This window comes from Budorcas taxicolor, chromosome 7 (genome assembly GCF_023091745.1).
Source record: "Budorcas taxicolor isolate Tak-1 chromosome 7, Takin1.1, whole genome shotgun sequence".
Lineage (NCBI taxonomy): Eukaryota > Metazoa > Chordata > Mammalia > Artiodactyla > Bovidae > Budorcas > Budorcas taxicolor.
Genome location: NC_068916.1, coordinates 66,461,287 through 66,468,552, shown reverse-complemented (window position 1 = coordinate 66,468,552; position 7,266 = coordinate 66,461,287). Strand labels below are relative to the sequence as shown.

Sequence of the window (7,266 nt, the reverse complement as noted above, 5' to 3'; positions counted from 1 at the left end):
AAAACAGGATAGAAATTAGAAAACATTTAAAATTTAATATCAATTAAAATACTACATATAAAAACTTACGGGATACAAAAAGAGCAACATTTATAGAAAAAACATAAAACTAGCCTTAAATACACATTTTAGAGATAAGGCTAAAAGTACATGAGTTAGGCATCTATCTAATTAAGAAGCCATGGCTAAGTTGGGATATCCCTAGGAATTCAAGGTTAACTTAACATTAGAACTTTGATTAATGTAGCTGATTACATTAAAAGAAAAATCATGTGATGCATCTTAATACAGGGGAAAAGAACATTAGATAAAACACAGCATTCACTCATGTTAAATACTCAGCGCACAGAAGTGGAACTTCCTTAACTTGATAACACACATCAAAAAGCCTCACAGCAAAGATTTAAGATAACAAAATCTTAAAGTATTCCATTTAAGATCAGATCTTGGCCATCACTATTTCCATTCAATACAGTGCTTGTAATCTTATCTCAAATACTAAGTTGATAAAAAAAATCATAAGAGGTATATAAAAGCATGAAAAAAGAAAAGGAAAAAACATATAATATATTGTTATATGAGGACAATATTATTGTCTACAGAGAAAACTCCCAATAATCTACAGAAAATTAATTTAATCAATCAGAAATATATTTTATCCAAATACTATAATGGAAAGCCAGTTTTTTTTCAGTCAACCAGATTAAAAAAAAAAAAACTTAGATGCAGGGAATTCCATTTTGATAACTCAACAAAAAATGATCACATAATGTTGCTGGTGAATGAAAGCTCTGTGGCCTTATCCACCCTGAAGACAAGTTGTGCCAGGGTAGGAGCCCTGAAACTGTGATTTTTATTGCAATGAAAGTTAACTCCATCTTTCATTGTCCATTTTCTCTGTATGGAGCCAGGAGTGGGGCCAAGGTGAGGCCAAGAACACCAAGGCTTTTGGAGGTGGGATAGAACTTGGCACATTTGAACTTAGGAATTTGTTCTTCCCCTCTGTGGTGCCTGCGGAGCTCCTTGCTGCACAGTCTTTGTAGAGCAGAATGGAGGAGGAACTGATTCCTTTGGAATAGCTGTGATTTTAGGATTATATAGGAGCCACAGAGGTCATAGGAAAATAAAACTGTTAAAATGATGTCAAGGTTTGATTTAACCGCACTAAACCCAGAGATTTCCAAGTGCTTAAAAAGCTTTATTTGTAAATAACTATCCATTTAACTTGGTGTAAATTCTCATGCAGAGAAAGACTGCAGCTTTTGCAGACATCTATGATTTATCATGATTTTTTTTTTCTCCTAGGAGTAAAAGCAGACTATCAGCAACATAAGGACACAAGCTGAAAGAAGGAAAAATACATAATTCAGCCTTTTTTCATCCTCATATCATTTAGTTAATTCTAAACAGTCTTTTCGGAGAAGGGGATGGCACCCCACTCCAGTACTCTTGCCTGGAAAATCCTAGGGATGGAGGAGCCTGGAAGGCTGCAGTCCATGGGGTCGCTGAGAGTCAGACACGACTGAGCGACTTCACTTTCACTCTTCACTTTCATGCATTGGAGAAGGCAATGGCAACCCACTCCAGTGTTCTTGCCTGGAGAATCCCGGGGACGGGGGAGCCTGGTGGGCTGCCGTCTATGGGGTCGCACAGAGTTGGACACGGCTGAAGTGACTTAGCAGCAGCAGCAACAGCAAACAGTCTTTTAGTTAGTACTGCTACATAACCCTAGATCTTAAAAGAGGAATGAATACTTAAGCGGAAAAGCTTACAACATATAATCTACCCTATCCCATTTACAGATGAGCAGTCTGATTACAAGATAGAAAACCTAGATGAGCAAGATGGCACAAGCAAGTTCTATGGAAAACCGGAGAGCATCTGTCCTTTCCAGGCAGTAGCGGCTGCCTGGATACTGCTGACTGTTGCAGTAGGAATTGTGGACCCAGTGGGACCATTCTGCTGATGTTTCCATGAGAAGCCAGAAATCCAGATTTTTATGTGAAATCCCTTGATTTTTAAATATTGGTTATTTTTTTTCCCACAAAAACTGCACAGGGTATAACAAAGACATCGATCAATTTATTTGCCAGACTTGGTGTGTAAGGTTCCGTTTTATGGCTCTGAGATAAAATGATTGGCCTAAGACTAGGAGCAGGACTTTCTCTCCAATGAAGGCATAAATGTATACCTGAAACAATTATCAACATCACAGATAATCAGGGAAATGCAAACAAAAACCATGATAAGATACTATATTACACCTATTAGGATGGCTATTGTCAAAAAGACAAGAAATAACAGGTGCTGGCAAACATGTGGAGGAAATGGAGCCTTCACACACTGCTGGTGGCAATGTAAATTGGTATAGTCACTATGGAAAACAGTAATAAAAAAATTAAAATTAGTACTAGCGTATAATCCAGCAATTCCACTTCTGGGTGTTTCTGTTAAGGAAAGTGAAAGTGAAGTCACTCAGTCGTGTCCGACTCTTTGCGACCCCATGGACTGCAGCCTACCAGGCTCCTCTGTCCATGGGATTTTCCAGGCAAGAGTACTGGATTGGGTTGCCATTTCCTTCTCCAGGGGATCTTCCCAACCCAGGGATCGAACCTGGGTCTCCTGCATTGCAAGCAGACGCTTTACCGTCTGAGCCACAAGGGAAGTCTGAAAAGGAAAGCAAATGTTAAGGGAAAAAAATCACTATTTCAAAAAATAACTGTGCTCCCATGTTCAGTGTATTATTTTCAATAAGCCAAGACATGGAAACAACCTCAGCATGAATGGATGAAGAAAATGAAGCATATATATTCATTATTTATACATTACTTATACTATATTATTATATTATTATGCCTAAAAAGGAAAGCCTCTTGATGAAAGTGAAAGAGGAGAGTGAAAAAGTTGGCTTAAAGCTCAACATTCAGAAAACGAAGATCATGGCATCTTGTCCCATCACTTCGTGAGAAATAGATGAGGAAACAGTAGAAACAGTATCAGACTTTATTTTTTTGGGCTCCAAAATCACTGCAGATGGTGACTGCAGCCATGAAATTAAAAGACGCTTACTCCTTGGAAGGAAAGTTATGACCAACCTAGATAGCATATTCAAAAGCAGAGACATTACTTTGCCGACTAAGGTCCATCTAGTCAAGGTTATGGTTTTTCCAGTGGTCATGTATGGATGTGAGAGTTGGATTATGAAGAAAGCTGAGCGCCGAAGAATTGATGCTTTGGAAGTGTGGTGTTGGAGAAGACTCTTGAGAGTCCCTTGGACTGCAAGGAGATCCAACCAGTCCATTTTAAAGGAGATCAGTCCTGGGTGTTCATTGGAAGGACTGATGCTAAAGCTGAAACTCCAATATTTGGCCACCTCATGCAAAGAGTTGACTCACTGGAAAAGACTCTGATGCTGTGAGGGATTGGGGGCAGGAGGAGAAGGGGATGACAGAGGATGAGATGGCTGGATGGCATCACCGACTCAATGGACATGAGTTTGAAGAAGCTCCGGGAATTGGTGATGGACAGGGAGGCCTGGCATGCTGCTATTCACGGGGTCGCAAAGAGTCGGACATGACTGAGCAACTGAACTGAACTGAGGCCTCAAAAAAGGAAATCCTGTCCTTCGCAACAACGTGAGTGAAACTTGAGGCCATTATGCTAAGTGAAATAAGTCAGACGTAGAAAGACAAATACTATATGATCTCACTTATGTGTGAAATGTAAAAAATCAACCACACTCATAGATACAGAGAACAGATTGGTGGTTGCCTGAGGCAGGAGGTACACAGGGGTGGGCACAATGGGTGAAGGTTATCAAAAGCACAAACTTCCAGTTATAAAATAAGTCCTGCAGATGTAATGTATAGCACAGAGACTGTGATTAACAGTACCGTGTCAGTAGGTCCCAGAAGTTCTTATCACAAGAAAAAAGTATGTAATGATATGTGGTGATAAATGTTAACTAGATTTATGCAGTGATCATTTCACAGTATATGCATGTATCAAATAATTACATAGTATACCTAAAACGAACACAATGTTATATATGTCAATTGTATCTCAATTTTTTAAAATCCTGTCTCTCAAGTTCCAGGCCAGGCTGTCTTCACCCTAGATTGCTTCTCTGGAACAAATTCATCACTGTTTCCTTGATTATATTCCTTTAGTAAAATATGCCTTTCTTAACCATATATGTTCAAATGGAAAATCTATAGCTGGGCAGAAGGGTTGAGGAAAAGAAAGGGAGTAATGTTGCACTGAATTACAATTAGCAAAGAAGTGACTGACTTAATTTTCCATGTATTTAGCAATATAGCATGTCTTTCCAGAGAATGTTTTGTATTTACAGCATGTCAATCTAGTTATATGGCTGCAATATAATTGTTTTCCTGCTGAGAATTATGGCACTGAAGTTACTCTGGGTCCTATTACAGCTAATTATAGCCTTGCTCTGAAATTTAAGGGCTCCCCTGCAAGGCTCCCTCCTTCCCTGTTGTACACAATGGGCCTGAGAGCATTCTGATTCCACATATGATTTTCCTTCTCAGGTTCTTGCTAGAAATATGACATTTCGATGTTTAAGGGTATAAATTACCAGAAGTGAGCCCAAGTTGATTGGAATAATTCTGACTTTCAATTATATGAAAATGGAACACCATTGCATGACAGGAAAAAAAAAAAACCCTTCATATACATGTAGATTTGGTGGGAAAACTAGATCCACAGAACTTTTATATATACAGATAGATTCTCCCTAGTCTGGGTTTGAGAAAGGATGGAAGGGTGTGGCCTGGGTGAACAGGTTCCCTCAGCTCATCATAGTTTGAACAGAAGAGTTTAAAGTTCACCAAAACAAAGGGGGAAGAAAATCTCCCTCTTTAGTTGTCAAGCTTCCTTTGGGCTCTGAGTCAGAAACTGATGCTCTTCCCAGCGATTTCACTTACTACCCTCGGTATGTCACCAACTCATTCAATTTATTTAAGCTTCATTTTCCTTGTTTATAAAATGAAGAAACTAATCCCTGCCCTGCATTCATTCTAAAGTTGCTATGAGAATCAAATTAGATAGGGGCTCTAATTAGATTAAGATAGCATGCCTTTTTGGGCTCCTACTGCCATAGGAACTGCAAGGCTACATAGCATTTTGAAGAGACAAGGATGTATAATTTGACACTGCTAGCTTTAAAATCCCATGGATGGAGGATCCTGGTGAGCTGCAGTCCATGGGGTCGCTAAGAGTCGGACACGACTGAGCGATGTCACTTTCACTTTTCACTTTCATGCATTTTGAGAAGGAAATGGCAACCCACTCCAGTGTTCTTGCCTGGAGAATCCCAGGGATGGGGGAGCCTGATGGACTGCCGTCTATGGGGTCGCACACAGTCAGACACGACTGAAGCGACTTCACAGCAGCAGCAGCAGATTTGCAAACCGCTCAAAGTGATGACAACTGTACCTACCCCTGGAGTTGTGGTGAGGTTTAAATGAGATGATGTCAGGAAAGTTCTGTGCTCATAGAAAGACCTTAATGGCTTTTCTCCCCTGCATTCATATTTTGTTGAAATACTAAATCTTTTTTCATTATATTACCAGAGGGTTGTTTGCATATACAGGACATTGACTAAGATCAGCAGTTCTTTTTTTTTTTTCATTGTAATCACTGATTTTTACCAAAAACTGAAAAATTTTTGTTTAAAAAAATCAAAAAGTGGACAAAAAGTTCCATGGATTTTAAAAAACAAAGCAAAGAAGCTAAATACAGAACTCTTGATCTTGAAAGTGTCTGTTTTACTGTCTTCCCCAAAGCACATCAGAAGGTAAATGACGAGAGCACATAAGTTAGAAAAAATTTACCTCCAAAAATCCTTTGTAGCAGGGAGGGATATTTCTCTCCTCATTTTTCTAATCCATGCTTTTTATGAAATTAATTTTTAATTTTTTTATCAAAGTAGTATTCGGTATGGTTTAGAAAGTACTACAAGGCTCATAGATAAAAAGAGCTGTCTCAAGTTCTACCCTTCTCTTCTCCAATTCCAGCTCCTAACAAGTAGCTGCTTTCAAATACCCAAGATGTTTCTTATGTTATTTACTTCCTTATTTATGAGGAACATGCTTGTACTGCCATTCTTGATTTATTTCCCATTTTTACTTTTATTTATTGATTTGCTAAAAGAGAAGATGATGATTTCATTCTCTGAGATCCTCTTTCATCCCATACCAATTTCCCTTCCTGCCATCCATCCCTTACTAGCATATAATACCTCTTAGGCTCATCAATAGCAGTGTTCACATCACTATGATTCTGGTTATTTCTTAACAGTTGTACCACACAGATTTTGTAGTTACAATTCTTCTCTGATACAAAATTAGTATTTCTAGGAGTTAATAATTGCTGCTTTGTGTTCTTAGCTTTCCACATATTCCCCCAAATTTCTGATCTTCGATAGAGTCAAACATATCAATTTATCCAATTCGTTGTTTCTTTCTCTTAAAAATATTGTTAGTTTACACTCACTTGTAGTCCCATTGGATATGCAATTCTGGGTTTTCAGCTACTATCGATGACAATTTAAAAAGTATCATCCATTGTCACCTAACTTCCAATTTCGTGGGTAAGCAACTTCAACCCAAATCATTCCCAATTTCTGTCTGGAAGCTGTGCACATTTTCCATTCCAGGTGCTCTAAAGCCTTCATCTGAGCCTTGCACTCTTATGTGTGGTCCTCCGGGGAAACTCTCAACCTGAAATGCCACGCCTGCTTCCTTTCTGTGAAATCTTTCTATTTTTGTTTTTTGTAGTAACTCCCTCTCCTCGGTGTACCTGTCCTCCCATTCTGAGCTTGTTGATATCAGGAGTTAGTCCTTTTACTTGAATTCGCCAATCCGTAAATATTTTCTCACATTGTCTATTTTTGCTCTGTTTTATGGAGTGGGGGTGAATCCCATAGCTTGATCTCCATGCACCTCCAGTAAAATAACAATTTCTTCTTAATATAAATAGTTTCAATTTCCAATACCTCTTTCTGCTTTAAAAGTTCTTTTGTTTTCGTTTCATGACTGCTATCCCCTTTGTTATCTAAGAATTGTAGTTAAGACTGGATTTATTTGGATTTTATTCTGTTCTCTCTCATGTCTGTTTTCTCTCACATTCTACCCACCCCCACCTCCCATTTCCTTGTTTAATGTTTTCATGTCTGATTAACTTTGGTTGTTCAGCAGTACCTATGACAGAGGCATTAAAAAGCTGATGGAAATATAGTAAAGT

The 7,266-nt window shown here is 38.5% G+C and overlaps 1 non-coding gene across 1 annotated transcript; it reads right to left on the bottom strand.

Annotated features, from left to right (window-relative positions):
* Window positions 1–2,592: 2,592 nt before the first annotated feature.
* On the bottom strand, window positions 2,593–2,664 carry TRNAC-GCA (transfer RNA cysteine (anticodon GCA)). The gene has a single exon. It is a non-coding gene; the product is annotated as a tRNA-Cys (tRNA).
* Window positions 2,665–7,266: the final 4,602 nt, after the last annotated feature.